General features: G+C 34.6%; 1 long non-coding RNA gene across 1 annotated transcript; it reads left to right on the top strand.

The window, feature by feature from the left end:
* Nucleotides 1–11,315: 11,315 nt before the first annotated feature.
* Nucleotides 11,316–15,299, top strand: LOC107956860 (uncharacterized). Its single transcript, XR_001700290.2, has 3 exons — nt 11,316–11,740; nt 11,928–12,317; nt 15,072–15,299. It is a non-coding gene; the product is annotated as an uncharacterized lncRNA (long non-coding RNA).
* Nucleotides 15,300–17,390: the final 2,091 nt, after the last annotated feature.

The following is a 17,390-nucleotide window of genomic DNA, read 5'->3' as shown; positions in this document are numbered from 1 at the left end:
CACCAAGTTCCTTTTATAGCACTGATCGACCATTGGTGATTTATTACGATGCAAAAAAGGAGCAAGTGAAACCGAAGATGATAATTGAAGTACTATCTCCTTTTCCTTACAAAGACAGCAAGGCGGTGCCGTAGAAATACGATATCAACATTGTCGCACCTGAAGGTGAAAAATCTGAAACCACGACTGGAAATGTTGGAGAAGTAGGTCATTTCACTCACAGCGGGAGGTGTTATTCTAAGGTGGTCGAACCAATGAAGAAGGCTAGTGACTCGAAGCAGAAGGGAAAGACACCGATGCGTGAGGCCGAGGTTGAACTTGAGACTCCGTCCGAACAAGAAGCTAAAAAGCCTATGAATGAAGAAGAAGCACATGAATTCTTGAAGTTCATCAAGCATAGTGAATATAATGTCGTGGAACAGTTAAGCAAACAACCAGCACGAATCTCAGTATTATCCCTACTGTTGAATTCAGAACCACATCGGAATGCTGTGTTGAAGGTGTTAAATCAAGCTTACGTGGCAAGTAATATATCTATTGAGAAGCTTGATAGGTGGGTGAACAATCTGAACGCGGACAATTTCATCTTTTTTAGTGATGATGAGATACCGCCAAACGGTAGAGGCTCAGTGAAAGCACTACATATTACGACTCGCTGCAAGGGCTACATAGTACCGAACGTGCTTATCGATAATTGGTTGGCACTCAATGTCATGCCTTTGGCCACGCTTTCTAGAATTCCGATGGATCTGTCCTATTTAAGGCCCTGTCATTCCACAGTAAGGGCATTCGACGGGACAAGGCGTGAAGTCATGGGAAAGATTGAGATTCCTCTAGAAGTGGGCCCTTATATATACGATGTTGAATTTCAAGTCATGGACATTACACCATCATGCAATTGCCTCTTGGGAAGACCTTGGATCCATTCTGCTGGAGCAGTTCCGTCCTCTCTCTATCAAAAAGTGAAGTTTATCATGGATGGCGTTTTGGTCACTGTTGAGGGAGAAGAAGACATTATCGCATCTATCTCTGCCGATGCACCATACCTAGAAGTGAGCAAAGATGCAATAGAATGTTTCTTCCGATCCCTTGAATTTGTCAATGCCATATTTGTTGCTGAGGGAAACAGAATTCCCATGCCAAAAATGTCGAGAAATACCAGAATGGGTATCAAGATGACTATGGGAAGAGGAGCCCGAGCGAGGAAAGGTTTGGGAAGGTATTTGCAAGGAATAGTCAGGGCTTTAAAGCCAGTACATCACAAAGCTCGATACGGTTTAGGGTTCCAACCAGATGTGCGTCAAAGAAGAAAATAATGGAAGAAAGATCAGGAAAGAAGGATCGCAAGAACCTTAGGCCGAGAAATAGAATGGGAGCTCATAACGTACCCTCCTTTGTCAAAAACATTTACATCTGCAGGAATGATATACCCCGAGCAAGACAATCAACGAAGCACACTGTCAATTATTGAAAGTGGTCTTCAGAATGTCAGTATAAATGTCATTGACAAAAGAGATGATGCAATTAAAGATGTTTCAACGATACGCCCTTGTCCTCCTGGATTTGTTTTGAACAATTGGACTGCTGTGGAGCTCCTTGTAGTTTCTAAATCTTCTCCAGAGTAATGCTCAATATTAACACTATTCTTTTTGTGTGTCCCTAAGTAATAGAGGGATTCTTTTGTAAGAGTTTATGATTCGCTCTTTATCATTAAAATGAACATTAATGAAGATGCATTTTGTCATAGTCTTTACATTCTCATTAACTTTATAATTTTTCCCTCTTTTCACAGCCTGTCATTGCATATATCTCATATCATGCCTGTTGGTTCCAATACTTTGATGCTCCTCTATAGTTTCCTTTTCTATTCAACTTTCAGGTGCTCAGATATCAACGGCATGAACAAACCCGTTACGAGTCTTGAAATCGATTTTGAGAAGGCTGTTTGTTTAGGAGAATTCGAAGCCGAAGAAAATGCTGAAGACTATGTCTCGTCTCCTGACTTGCTAAGAATGGTGGAATAAGAGGATAAACAGATTTTACCTTATTAAGAATCTGTTGAGACAGTAAATTTGGGAAATGAAGAAAGGAAACAAGAAGTGAAGATTGGGACCTCTATTTCAGGGGGCACTAGGCATAATTTGATTGCTTTACTCCGCGAGTACAAAGATGTATTCGCATGGTCATATCAGGACATGCTAGGATTGGATGAAGATGTAGTGGTTCATAAGCTTCCATTAAAGCAAGAATGTAAACCCATTTAACAAAAGCTAAGACGGGTGGGACCTGAGATGTTGAAAATAAAAGAGGAAGTTAAAAAGCAATTTGATGCGGGCTTCCTACAAGCCTCCAAATATCCAGAATGGGTGGCTAACATAGTCCTGGACCTAAGAAAGACGGCAAAGTATGAATGTGCGTAGATTATCGTGACCTGAATCAAGCAAGTCCTAAAGATAATTTTTCCTTACCACACATTGATACGTTGGTGGATAACACAACAAAACATTCATTGTTTTCTTTCATAGATGGATTCTCGGGGTATAATCAGATCAAGATGGCTCCTGAGGATATGGAGAAAACTACCTTCGTAACAATGTGGGGAACATTCTGCTACAAGGTGATGCTATTTGGGTTAAAGAATGCTGGGGCAACATATCAGAGGGCTATGGTGACGTTATTCCATGACATGATGCATAAAGAAATAGAGGTCTACGTCGATGATATGATTGCTAAATCTCGAGGGGAAGAAGAGCATGTAGTAAACCTCAAGAAGTTGTTCGGAAGGCTGAGAAAGTTTCAGCTAAAGCTTAATCCGGCCAAATGTACGTTTGGGGTTACCTCAGGAAAGTTACTAGGCTTCATTGTCAGTGAAAGAGGTATCGAGGTTGATCCAGATAAAGTAAAAGTCATTCAAGAGTTACCACCTCCGCGCATGCAAAAGGAAGTCAGAGGATTTTTAGGGATGTTAAACTACATCGCTCCGTTCGTTGCTTAACTGACCAACCAGTGCGACCCAATTTTGTGACTCCTTGAAAACATAATCCGGGAGAATGGAACGAGGAGTGCCAAGAGGCTTTTGACAAGATAAAATAGTATTTGTCTAGTCCCCCGGTGCTAGTACTGCCAACTCCAGGAAGGCCATTAATATTGTATCTGACTGTGTTCAAAAATTCAATGGGTTGCGTACTGGGGCAACATGATGAGTCAAGGAAAAGAGAAAAGGTGATTTACTATCTCAGCAAAAAGTTCGCAGAGTATGAGGCAAAGTATTCGTCTATAGAAAAATACTGTTGCGTTTTGGTTTGGGTAGCTCGGAGAATATATGTTGTATCATACGACATGGTTAATTTCAAAGCTGGACCCAATAAAGTACATGATTGAGTCACCTACACTCTCAGAAAGAATGACACGATGGCAGATCTTACTGTCAGAGTATGACATCGTCTATGTGAGCCAAAAGTCGATAAAAAGAAGCGCAATAGCTGACTTCTTAGTAACTCGAACAACGGAAGAATACGAGCCATTGAGATTTGATTTCCCAGATGAAGACTTGATGTGCGTTGCAGAAAAAGAGTGCGAGTCATCATGGAAGATGAGCTTTGATGGCGCATCGAATGCCTTGGGGCATGGGATTGGAGCAGTCTTAGTATCACCAGAAGGGAACCATTATCCGTTCACTGCCAGGCTAAATTTCTTCTGTACCAATAACATAGCAGAATATGAGGCCTGTATCATGGGACTTCGTGCAGTAATTGAACGAAACATCAAAACTTTAGAGGTATATGGAGACTCAGCATTAGTGATTTACCAAATCCGTGGAGATTGGGAAGTGAGGGATTCAAAATTAGTCAAATACAACGATCTAGTGGCAGGACTGATTAAATAATTCAAAGAAATAACTTTTAATTACTTCCCACGAGAAGAAAACCAATTGGCTGATGCCCTGGCCACTTTGGCTTCAATGTTCAAAGCAAACAAAAAAACAGAAATAATGCATCTTCAAATGAGCATATATGAAGTCCCTGTACATTGTTTCAGCATTGAAAAAGAGCCAGATGGACGACCATGGTTCCATGATGTCTTAGAATATATCAAGAATCAAAAGTATCCCGAACAAGTAAATGAGAACGATAAAAGAACAATCAGAAGAATGGCAGCGGGATTCGTTCTTGATGGAGACATCTTGTACAAAAGAGGAAAAGATCTGGTGCTCTTGAGATGCGTGGATGCTGTTGAAGCCAGAAAAATACTTGAAGATGTCCATGAGGGAATTTGTGGGACACATGCCAATGGTTTCACTTATCTTATGAGACTCGGTTACTACTGGTTGACGATGGAAAGCGACTGCATTAGTTTTGCAAGAAAATGCCACAAATGTCAAATTTATGGCGATAAAATTCACGTAGCCCATTCGCCCCTTCATGTCATGACTTCTCCGTGGCCTTTTTCTATGTGGGGCATGGATGTTATAGGGCCAATTTCCCCAAAAGCTTCTAATAGACACTGATTCATTTTTGTGGTCATTGATTACTTCACGAAATGGATAGAAGCCGCTTCGTTTGCCAATGTGACGAAGACTGCAGTTTGTAGGTTTTTGAAAAAGGAAATCATTTGTTGATATGGTTTGCCTGAAATAATCATTTCAGATAACGCCATGAATCTGAACAACAAGATGAAGGAGATGTGTGAGCAATTTCAAATAAAGCATCATAACTCATCACCCTATCGCCCAAAAATGAATGGAGCGATTGAAGCGGCCAACAAGAATATTAAGAAGATTATTGGGAAAATGACCGAGACATATAAAGACTGGCACGAGAAGCTACCATTTGCTTTGTACGCATATCGCACATCTGTGCGGACATCTACGGGAGCAACTCCTTTCTCTCTGGTCTATGGAATGGAAGCTGTGCTACCTATCGAAGTTGAGATCCCCTCTCTACGATTCTTAATGGAATCGAAACTAGAAGAAGTAGAATGGGTTCGAGCTCGATATGACAAGTTAAACCTTATTGAAGAAAAATGTCTGAAGGCAATCTGTCATGGACAGATGTACCAGAAGAGAATGATCGCAGCCCATTACAAGAAAGTACGGCCAAGAGAATTCCACGAATGAGAACTCGTACTGAGAAAGATTCTCCTAATACAAAAAGACCTACGAGGAAAATGGGCACCAAATTGGGAATGACCATACGTCGTAAAGAAAGCATTCTCGAGCGGAGCTTTGATTCTTACTGAGATGGATGGGAAGGAGTTACCGAATCCAGTGGACTCAGATACTGTAAAGAAATATTATGCTTGAAAAAAGAAAATCAAGATGAAAACGTGAAAAGGGCATCTTAAAAAAAAGAGATTAAGGTGAAAACCCGAAAAGGGCGTCTTGATTAACACAAAGGATTAGGATGAAAACCCGAAAGGGCATTCTAATTAAGTAAACCCGGGCTTAAAGAATAAAGCGTTTTCGAAAGTGGGTCAAACAGCGAGACTACAGTATTTGAAGCTTTTCTGAAAGCTCAAAATCTTTTACGCAAGAAGCCATGCTCGAAAAGATTCTTGATTGAGGAACGTAGAAGAGTTCATGCGTTGAATATCTAAAGCATTTGTACCCGTTGAATGCGATCCCTTTTCTCTTTATGACACTTTTTCACTATCGTTGGTTAACTTTCTTTGTTTGCTATATTTGAAATGAATAAATGTGAGGTATCCTTTTGTCCCTACCTAACCATTTTCATTATGTGGTTTATTTACATGATAAATAGTTAAATGACATACTCTAAACAAAAGAAATATTAAGCATTACCTGGATAAGAATTTGATAAATAGAAGAGCCTCAACGCAAGGACAAAGTTCAACCAGGGGCAAAAGAGCGATATCTGAGAAACACTGATTATTCGTGAAGCTTGAGGACGGGTCCAAGGCCTGAAGAGAAAGTCAAGAGTCGAACCAATGAACGTAGATCATCAAAAATCATGACAGAAAAGGACATATGACAAACAAGCCCAAGGCTCATAGCATAATCATGTAGGCATAAAGACAGTTAAGACAAACATGTGCATATCATGATAACATCATGCATGACATATATAGGTACTCTAGTAGAGCAAGAGGATATGATGATAGCTATACTGAATCAAAGGAAAAGACACCTGAGTTCAACCAGATGACGGGTTTTGGTATTTTGATTTTTTATTTCTATTTCCAAAATTCAACTCATATTGCGAAAAATGAGTTGAGCCTCAGGGCACGTTGAGGCATTTTCAATTTCTGTTTTTCAAAAAAATCGACTCATATTACGAGAGGTGAGTTGAGCCTCGGGGCACGCTGAGGTATGTTCAATTTTTTGTTCTTTAATTTACGTTTCAAAAAAATGAAATCATATTGCGAGAGATGAGTTGAGCCTCAGGGCACGCTGAGGAATTTTCAATTTCTGCTTTTCAAAAAAATCAACTCATATTGCGAGAGGTGAGTTGAGCCTCGGCTCACATGCTGAGGTATTTTCAGTTTCTGTTTTTCAAATTTCTGTTTGTCAAAAATCAACTCATATTGCGAGAGGTGAGTTGAGCCTCAAGACACGTTGAGGTATTTTTAATTTATGTTTCAAAAATCAACTCATATTGCGAGAAGTGAGTTGAGCCTCGGGTCACATGTAGAGGTATTTTCAAAATATGCTTTTAAGTTTCAAAAACTGACTCATATTGCGAGAGATGAGTTAAGCTTTGGCTCACGTGCTGAGCTATTTTCAATTTCTGTTTTTAATGTTTGTTTTTAAAGAGTCAATTCATATTGCGAGAAATGAGTTGAGCTCAAAATCGCATACCGAGTAAAGAATAAAGATGGGAGCTGATTGAAAACACCAGATTTTGTATCCCTGAAGTTGCAGTGGAGCTGATCGAGGATATCAGATCTTGCCTTTCTAAAGTTGCAGAAGAGAAGACTACAAACCTTATCTCACTGAAGCAATAGAAGAGCAGATTGAAGCTAAAGGTATATATCAGAAGATGCAGTGGATTGAACCAAAGCTACAAGATGCGATAGACTAGAAAGAGACTACCTGAACAAAAGGAGCACCAATGAAGTTAAGACTCGGCAAGACGGGGCAAAATTGGCCTTTCATTATGTCTTTGCTCTATTCCTGTTACACGACAACGAGCAAAGAGGGGCAGCTGTTACAGGCCAATTTTGGCCCAATTTCAAACCCTTTTACAATATAAGCCCACCTACCCAATACCCTTAACCCATTTACAACTATTACCCCATGACCCATTTACATTACAAAAACCCAAAATTTTACCCCAAACCCGAATGACCCACTAAAGCCTAAGCCAACCTAATACCCAAACCCAAAACAAAAAATAGAAACCCTAAACCTAACAGGCGCAGAACCTAGCTTCCCACTTGCCTCTGCCACCATATTCGGCCACCTGCCCTCTGACTCACCTGCTCCACCGTCCCATCTCCCTTACCGCTACCTGTAAACAACAGCAACAAGAAGACAGTACTAGTGCAGAATAGAAAGCAAAAATGTATTGCAAGCGGGATATAAAAGCCAATCTCTTGAAAAAGAAAATGGGACTTTTCGACTTTTTTTGCCATCAATACAAAAACATATATGTAAGCAGTGATTCAAAAGATAAGAACAGGAGTATAACACGAACCAGAGAATCAAAAGTCAAAAATCCAAAAACTTAAGGTGATGTTATTTTCTTTTATTGTTTTACTTTTATTTTTTCAAATCTATCGATCTGCATAAATATATACATTAAATACAAAATAAATAAATAAAAGAGGAAGAAAAATTTTACCTGAGGCGATTTTCGGCCACCGTGTACGGTGGCCGGCACAGCGGAGCCACGGTGGGAGTGGCCGGACCCCTTTGGCCAGTTCTGGGACTTACCCAGAGAGAAGACAACTCCCTCTCTCTCTTTTTTTTCTGAAACTCGGAGGAAATGATTTTTTTTCAAATTTTTTTTGTTTTTATAGTCCCTTTGTACGGCGTCGTTTTGGGGCAAACACTTAAGGACCAAAACGGCGTCGTTTAATCACTTGACCCGAACCTCGACCCGAAAACCGCTCAGGATCCGCGTGTTTTTTTATGGAGGGGTTATTTGCGCGTTTAACCCCTCTGTTTTTTTATTATTTTGCAATTGAGTCATTTCTTCATTTTTAATCTGGCCTTACAATTTGTTGTGCTTTCCAATTTGGTCCCCAATGCTGCTGTGCGTTTTGATTGAAAGGGTTTATTTCGTTTTTAGTCCCCCCACTATTTATGCGCGTTGAAATCGGTCATTTTCTCTTCTTTGTTATTTCAGATTTTCCCCCCGAACTTTATTTTTAATTCGACTTTAGTCCTTTATGTTTATTTTCATTACTTTATTATTATTATTATTTTCTATTATCATTGCTGTTATTATTCTTGCTATTATTATTTATTGTTATTATTATTCCTATTATTAATATTGTGTTTTGCCATTTATTATTATTGTTATGCTATATTTAGTTTTTTTTATGTCTCGTTTTCTACTATTATATGTATATATTTATTATTATTATTATTATATCTATTATTAGTAGTACTAGTATTTATTTTCATTTAATATTTATATATGTGTCTATATGTACGTATTTATGTATTGTAATAATAGCTTTCTTTTTATATTATTATCTCTAATATATGTATATATTGTATATGTTTATATATATTATATATATTTTTATGTTATTTATTGTATATTTCTTTACTATTCCATGTATATATTTTTATTTTTATACCATATCATGTATATATCTTCACTACTCCCATCATCATTATTAACATTAACATGTGTTTTGTGTATACATCTTTATCGAATGCACGTATATATATATCTTTTAATGATGTATTTTCATTCTTAATATTATATATTGTATGTATTTTCGTAATAACTATATTATATATATGTATAGTATGTACGTATTCTATTATTATTACGTAATTTTTAAATATATATGTATATGTATGTATATATTATGTAAATATTTTAACATTATATTGTATATGCATTTTTATATATTATGTATATGTATATACCTTTTTAATAGCGTTCTTTTATATATATCATGTATATATTGCAAATATTATATATAGTATATTTCTAATACTATTACTATTTATATATATATTACGTACATATTCTTAATATCATTATTACGTATATACATTCACCATTTCCATTTCATGTTTAATTCTCGTATTACTTTTAATATCGCATACATCTTTATTGTTTGTAATATTATTGTCACACTTATATTTGCTTCAATATACTTCTAGATCTGTCTTCTATTTATTTTTATTTATTAATTTGCTTTGCATTATTTCAAAAATCTTATTCTTGTTTTTAATAAGTAAGGCAATGTATCGATTTAACATTAAGCCGTAGATTTCATCGCTATGTTGGATGGAATTTGTCGGCTCGTGTTAAAGACGGAACACCCTTCTAAAAAACTGAAAAACTAAAATTTCTCGTCTTTTCAACCGGATCACGATTAAATCTTACATTGAACTCGTATTTTTTAAAATCAAGACAACGCGTGTTTTGCAAGATACCAATTTTGGGCGTCGCGAGGGTGCTAATACCTTTCTCGAGCGTAACTGACTCTCGAACCCTAATTTTTCTCTGGCTTTTGACGTAGACCTAAACTCGACCTTCTTTTTATTTAAAAAATGAATTTTCTTTCAAAAGAAGATGATTCATTAGGTGTCCGATCACACCTAAAAAAAAGGATCGGTGGCGACTCCCCTCTTTATTTTAAAATCAAATTTCAGTTTGTCAAGTTTTCACTAAATCGCCACAATTAGCGACCAAGCTAAAATTTTTACGTCGCTACAGTATTCATGCCATGAAATTTTTATGCTCGAATATTTTACTTGATATTATTGTTGTTTATGTATTTTTATACATCTAATTGATCTATAAATTGATTTCAACGAAGAAAACAATTAACGAAAGAAGTTAGTTGATTTTTTTTATTAACGATAAGGATATAATTAAAAAAAATTATGAATTAATTTCATATGATGGAATAATTAAAAACAAGGCATATTAGAGTAAATGGTAGGAAGTAAGGTATATTCGACATGCAGAAGTATGAGTTTAAAAAAAAAAAAATTAAAGTATTGTGCTTTGCTTCATTGTAAGCACAAAGAATATTAAAGTATTGTGCTTTGCTTCTAGACTTAAATTCATTTTTCATTGTAAGCATAAAGAATGTTAGTTTTGGTAACTAAAAAGAAGCATGTCTTATTCTTCAAGAATTAAATACATTTTTCAAAATTATAAATATATTAAATTCATTTAAATACATCACATAAATATAGTTTTTGTAATATTTAAATATGAAATTACATAACTGCTTCAAAATTCAAATTTGTTTACTCGAGTCCAAAATAAATAATTATTTATTAGTTATCTAAATATGAATCTAGTCAGTTATTTTATTTATAATTTTTAATATTTCTCTTCATAGCACAATCTTGGTGTGCCATGTGATAAAAACAACCCTTAAAAATAGTTATTGTTACTCTTTAACGAATGGTTTAATAAATTAAAATATGATTCAATAAGTCAATCGAATGCAAAAAAAAAAAAAGTATAAGGGCTTAATTATTTTTTGAAAAAATTCAGGGACTTTTAAAAATCCTTTAGCCTTAGATTTTTACATCATAGCTAAAAAAAATTAATACATCAATCGTATCACACACTCAAAAAATTTCTTAAATGAAAAGACAGTTAAATACAAAGTAAAGTTGGTATGTTATAAAAAATCCAAACAAAGTAAAGCATTTCTACAAGAACAATATTTTGCTAACTGTTCTTTTCTTTTACTTACAAATTAGGTAACTACTTTGGTTCTTTATGTATTTAAAGTTACTTAATCATGCTATGAATATTGTTATTTATATATTCTTATATATCCAATTCACCCACCAATTGAGGTAAATGAGATGCTTTGCTTTTGGTAATTAAAAATAAAAAATTGAAGTATTGTGCTTTGATTACTTGTAAGCACAAAGAAGGTTACTTTTTGGTAATTAAAAGGAAGCAGCCCTTATTCTTCAAGACTTAAATACATTTTTCAAAACTTAAATGAAAAATGCTTTTTTTTTCAAAAAAAATTTGTTAGAAAAATATATTATTTGCTTAATGTTATAAAATGTATTGTTTTAATGAAATTACTAGTATATGATTTTATTTTATTGTATTATATTTTATAATTTTTTTTAAAGGACTCGATTTATTGTTTCGCCACGTTGCTTTAGAGCTTACTAAAATAGATAATTTTTTAATATAAAATTATAATTAGTAGTTTAAGTATATCATACCAATTAAACTTGTCCATGGGTTGGGTCACCCGGCCCGGTTTAAAAGCTTACCCAAAATATAGGAGAATTTGAGCAAAAATATAAGTCCTAAAAATAAGTTTGGACTTAAGAATAAGACTCGTTTGAAAAAATGGGTCGGGTTTCAGACAGTTTTTCAGTCCAGACCCAGCCTAATTTTATTACCTAAATTTTTCTACTGTATTCCCTCCTAGACCCAATCCCTCATTAAGTCATTCCCTTTCCCTTTCCCTTTCCCCTTCCCGTTCCCAATCCCTAATTTCCTTCCCTATTAGTTCTTATTTCTTAAAAAAGAAAACCCCTAGTGCTCAGTGTCGTTCACCACCTCCACAGCTACACCAGTGACCTTTAGCACCACTACCCGTACGTCAGTCTGCCCATGAATATAATGTTACATGCATTAATTTATTGAATGATCATTGCATAATGCATAATATGCTATTATGCTATGAATTGAATATTTTATTGTTAGAATAATTATATATAATGATTTAAGATTAGTCTCATATTGAATCGTTGTAAGTTTATTCCCCCTTTCTTTTTCTCTCAGGTAGCAGAGAAAATTAGGGCTCGAAATGGCATCGGAGGAATCTCAAATTAGCAGCTTATTTTGTTTTTATTTAAAAGTTCCAGTAGAGTTTTCCTTAATCGTTTATTTTTGTGTTTGTAATTATTAATTATTTCTTTCTTTTATACCGTAAGTTTAAGGTTGTTTAGCTTATCTATTAATTTAAAGCATGACAGTTAGTTAAAACTCTGATATTTCTTTTCCCCGCATGTTTTTCGAACTATATGTTCTCGTTTATCTCTCTTTATTTCTTTGGTGTCAAGATTCCATTATGGTTATAAGTTAATTGTTTCTGATATTTGAATCTTGCAGGCTGCACCAGCTAGCTCCTCTATGCTGGCTCTTGAAGCATCAGCAACAACACCATCAAGGGTTAGATTTTTTTTTTCCATTTTAACTCCAAAAGTCATTGTCTGTTTCTATTATTATATATGGTTTTTGTGGTTGTTTTATTTTTCTAATGGATTAAATATTAAAAAAAATGGTCCAATTAAGATCAATAACAATCAATTTTTTTAAACAAAAGTTGTTAAATTATTAATAAATTTACGTAATGAAAATTACTTAATTATCATGGTTTCTTTGTTCGCACCGCGAAAACTTTTCTTACCCTTTTCTTCCATTTTTTAGTTCTTTTCATGAAACAATTCTAATTGTCACTGTCGAAACCATTTTTTGGAAAAACGGGATCGACTTGGGTTTCGAAAACGAAAGAATGGGAGTGCCACCAATCCTTTTTTTGATGAGGTGTGATCGGGTCACCTCGTAAAAGTGGTTGTTTTTAATAAATGATTTGATTTATTTAAAACAACGATTTTGGTCTACGAAAATCAGAAAGACGGGTTCGGGAGTCAGTTACGCACGAGGAAGGACTAGAACCCTCGACACGCCCAAAATTGGTACCTAGTTGATTAATTAGTGTCTTAGTGTCGAAACTTTAAAAACTTGAAAGACTTTAAAAATACGATCCCTCTTTTTGTAGAAACACTTGAATGTTAAAGACCTTCTCGCTCGAAATAATTAGGACACAACATCTTGAATTTTCGAGAACGAGCTTGTCTTTTATTTAAAATTTGTGTATTTTAACTTTTTAAAAGGATATTCGATTATTTAGAGTAAACGAGAAAAATCGAAACCCAGTAAGTTAGGGCATGATATCTCGAACTGCCAAATACCGAATATTGCCTTTGTTTGCAAAAATCTCATTTTTGAGGTAACAAGATGTCATATCCAGTAAGTTAGGACACAACACCTTGTATCTCCGAGAATAAGTATTTTATTCAGAACTCGTATGACGATTTAAAAGAATATTCCATAATTTAGGTTAAATGAGAAAAATCGAAACCTAGTAAGTTAGGGTACGATTTTCTCGAATTTCTAAATATGGAATATTGCTTTTATGAAAGAATTATTTTGGGTTGGATAAAACATAAGTTCGTAATGAAGCAAGATAATAAATAATGCATAAACAAATACAAATTTCGATATTGACAGGCATGACAGAATAAATATAGATGCGAATGTGAATGACAATGATGATAAGAGAAAAAATAAAAAAAATGAATAAAATGAATAAACTAAAATAAAAAGAAATAATAAATAAGCTAAAAAAATATTTTGAATTAAAAAGAACTAGTAGTAAATAAATAAATATAATGTAAAAATGTTTAAAAAAACGATAGTAATAGTAGTGATAATAATAATAATATGAAAAAGGTAGCAATAGGAAAATAATGATATTAATACATAAATATAAATAGAGATATAATACCTAAAATATAATAATAACAAAGATACAAGTAGGCAAGAAAAATAAATAGATAAACGAAAACTAAATAATAAGAAAACAAATATAGGTGAAAGTATAGGAATAGTAATAATACAATAGTAATAATAATAATAATATGTTAAATAGTAAAAGAAATGATATTACAGTAATTAAAAAATAATAATAATAATAATAACATACGGAAAGAAAATATAATATAATAATAAGAATACAAAATTAATTAGTCTCATAATATGATGGTAATACTAGTACTAATACAAAAATAATAAAGTAGAAAACGATAATAATAATACATTAATAAGAATAAAAACAATACATTAATAATAATAATAATAATAATAATAATGACAGTAGTAGAAACAATAACATAAATGATTAGAATAGTAGTATTTGAATAAAATAAATATAAATACAAGTATAATACCAATATTAATAATCTATTTAATTGATAATAAAATAGCAAAAGTAACGAAAAGGACTAAATTGAATCTAAACACGAAGTTTTGAGGCAAATTTGAAATAAACAAAGAGTAAAAGGGTCGATTTGAACGCGCGAATAACAAGGAGGGACCAAAGGAGAAAATATCCCCCTCCTAAACGCAGCGTTTTATTCGGGACCAAAATGAAGTGAAAACAAAATTACAGGGCAAAATTAAAAATAACGAAAGAATTAATTATAAAACTATAAAAAAGCGGAAGGGCTAAAAGTGGAATTAGCCTTTCTATCGAAAACACGAGGATCCTAAGCCTGGAGCGGGTCGGGTCGCGGGTTAAGGCTCAAAACTACGCCGTTTTGGGGTTTAAGGACCCAAGCCAAAACGACGTCGTTTTGACCCTCTATTTAAGCAAATTTTCTCAAAAAAAAAATCATTTCAACACCCTTTTTTTTAAAAAAAAACCTTCTCCCTCTCCCTTTTCTCTGAAGCCTCTCTGCCTCCGTCCAAACTCCGGCGAGTCGCCGTCGTGGGCTCCAGCACCGGCGACCGCCGTACACGGTGGTCAGAGCCCAAAAAAAATGCCCACTTTTAGGCGATCCAAAACAGGTACGGTCTCCCTCCTTTTTTTGTATTTTATATATATATATGTAACCGAAAATAAAAATGAAATTTTTGTATGTATGTATAGTTTCGAAAAATGAAAATAAAAGGAAAAAAATGGAACCTTGGCACGTTTGAGTCTGTTTTTTTTCTTCAATGCTTGTTGTTTTTTTCTTAAAAATGTCTACTGCTTGTATTTATAAAATTGCTGAATATTACAAATGATTTTGGCTTGGCTTTTTAAAGCCATTTTACATGTTTTTTTATTATTTTCTGTCTCTTCTTCATTAAATCTTGCAGATGGTGGAGCAAGTGGAGGAGGAGGTGGTTGATGTGACGTCAGCGGTGGTGCCAGGGCTAGGGGCTAGAGGCGGCTAGCATGTAACGCCCCAACTTTCGGGAATTCTGTGAATGTTGGCATAGGTTTAATTATGTTAGTGGGCCTCTAGAAGGCTTAAGCTTAAGATAGAACCCGGCAATTTTAGTTAATTTTTGTTCCATAAGAAAAAGGGGATGAAATTATGAAATAGGACCTATGTGAAAATGTTTGAAAATGCTATAGGCTAAATTGAAGTGGCCAAATAAATAGGCGTGCAAAATAGGAGGATTTGCATGACAAACCTCTTATTTTACATGAAGTGGCCGGCCATCATGTTGTTGTAGACAAAATGTGCACTTGATATCCATAATTTATGGTACAAATTGATACAAATTGATAATGGGTTAGGTAAATGTTCCATGATAATGGGTTAGGTAAATGTTCCATGATAATGGGTTAGGTAAATGTTCCATGATTGGAATTTCATATCTTTTGTATTAAAGAATTAAATGGATGAAATATGAAATTTTATTAAAAGAAAAAGGGGTGAAAAGAACAAAGTTTTGTCCATCTTTATTCATCATAGCCTAAAGTTAGAGAAGAGAAAGGAGAGGAGAAAGCTCTTGAATGTTCGGTCACTTGGGAAAGAAAATTGAAGGTAAGTTCATGGTAGTTTGCTTCTATCTTGATGTTCACGAGTTCTTCTTGATTCTACCTTAACTCTTGAAGCGTATTTTGGTTTTTAGTTGTGTTGTGAGTATTTAGTCATGAATTAAAATGAAGGAAATGGTTGTTGTTTCATGTTCTTTTGATGAAAAATGGAAGATAGGTGAAGTTGAGCCAAACAAATGAGCATGCATGTGCCTTAGATGCTAAAGGGAAAAATCGGCTAACATTTTGTGCTTTAAAATGATGAAATGGAGATTATACTTAAGTAAAATCATAGATATGTGATGATTGATTGGTGATATACATGTTTAAATAACATGCATGCAAGGTATGTGTGAAAGAGTGATTTGGTAATAAATCTGCTTGGGACAGCAGCAGTAACGTGACTTTGGAAAATCACCATAAATTTTGGGAGACGAATTAGAAGCTGGATAAATTATGTAATTAAAGCTTAATGAGTCTAGTTTCAAATGGAATAAACAAGAACATATTTTGAATTCTGTACAATGAGAAATTTGATTCGTAATGAAGAGTGGTCAGATTAGTCAAATAGTGAAACATGGGAAACTTTAAGAAAAATCTGGTATTGATTGGCCATACCAAAAATTCTGAAAATTTTATGGATAGAAGATATATGAGTCTATTTCAGGGAAAATTAACGGCACTTGATTTGGAGTTTCATAGCTCCAGTTATAAATAATTTAGTGACTATTGCTCAGGAAGACAGCTTGCAGTGAAATTATGATATGTGGTAAACATTGACAAAAATTTGTTAATGAGTTGCTTATTGTTTTCTTATAAGCTTACTATGATCTGTAGATGTGGTTGGCTGAATATTGTAAGGGGTTAATACGTAGTTCGTATTTGAATAGTTAGATTAATGTGTTAGTAATCCAATTGTAGGCAGTTCGTGTGTGGATCTCGTCAGCATATCGTCGCAAACAGGTATGTAACTAACACCCTCTTTCTTAGTCTGGATCGGCAAAAGTCGAAAAGCCGAAATGCCGAAAACCGGTATTTTGTAGATTTGTGAGTGCGAATGCTCGTGAGGTAAATCGATTAATGTTTTTGGTAAGCTGCAAAATTTGGACTGCAAAATTTGGACTGCAAAGTGCATGATTTCTGTGCCCTCGATATTTTTGGGCTTAATGGGCCAAAATTGGAATGATGGGCCAACGGGCCCAATTCGGTAAGAACCCTCAGTACGTGATTCTGTTAGTACGTGAAAGGTAGGAATATACATGAAAAACCCTAAAATAGATAAATTACTGAAATACCTTTAAAAGTGAAAAATTTACAATTTTACCCCTAGTAGATAAATTACCGAAATACCCCTAGGGTTAAATTGACCTAAATGCATGTTTGACTGTTGTTATTTACTGCATGCCATGTTGTTATTATCTGATGCATGGGACTGCGATATTGACGAAGGAAGTACTGAAAGTGGCTTGTCCACGTACTGGAGGCTTTGCCTCAATTTACTGTTAACTGAGCAGCAAGGCTGCAACTGTGGAGTGTTGGGCTGGGTGGGTTGAGCTATTCCCCACATGGAGTGTATGGCTGGTACGGGTGGAGTGTAGTGGTTGGTGGGTTGAGTAGTCTCCCTAAATGGGCTTGCATATGTTTATTGA

Source organism: Gossypium hirsutum, chromosome A06 (assembly GCF_007990345.1).
Source record: "Gossypium hirsutum isolate 1008001.06 chromosome A06, Gossypium_hirsutum_v2.1, whole genome shotgun sequence".
NCBI lineage: Eukaryota > Viridiplantae > Streptophyta > Magnoliopsida > Malvales > Malvaceae > Gossypium > Gossypium hirsutum.
The sequence above is the reverse complement of the archived record's forward strand: the minus strand, read 5'-3'. Positions and strand labels throughout refer to the sequence as shown.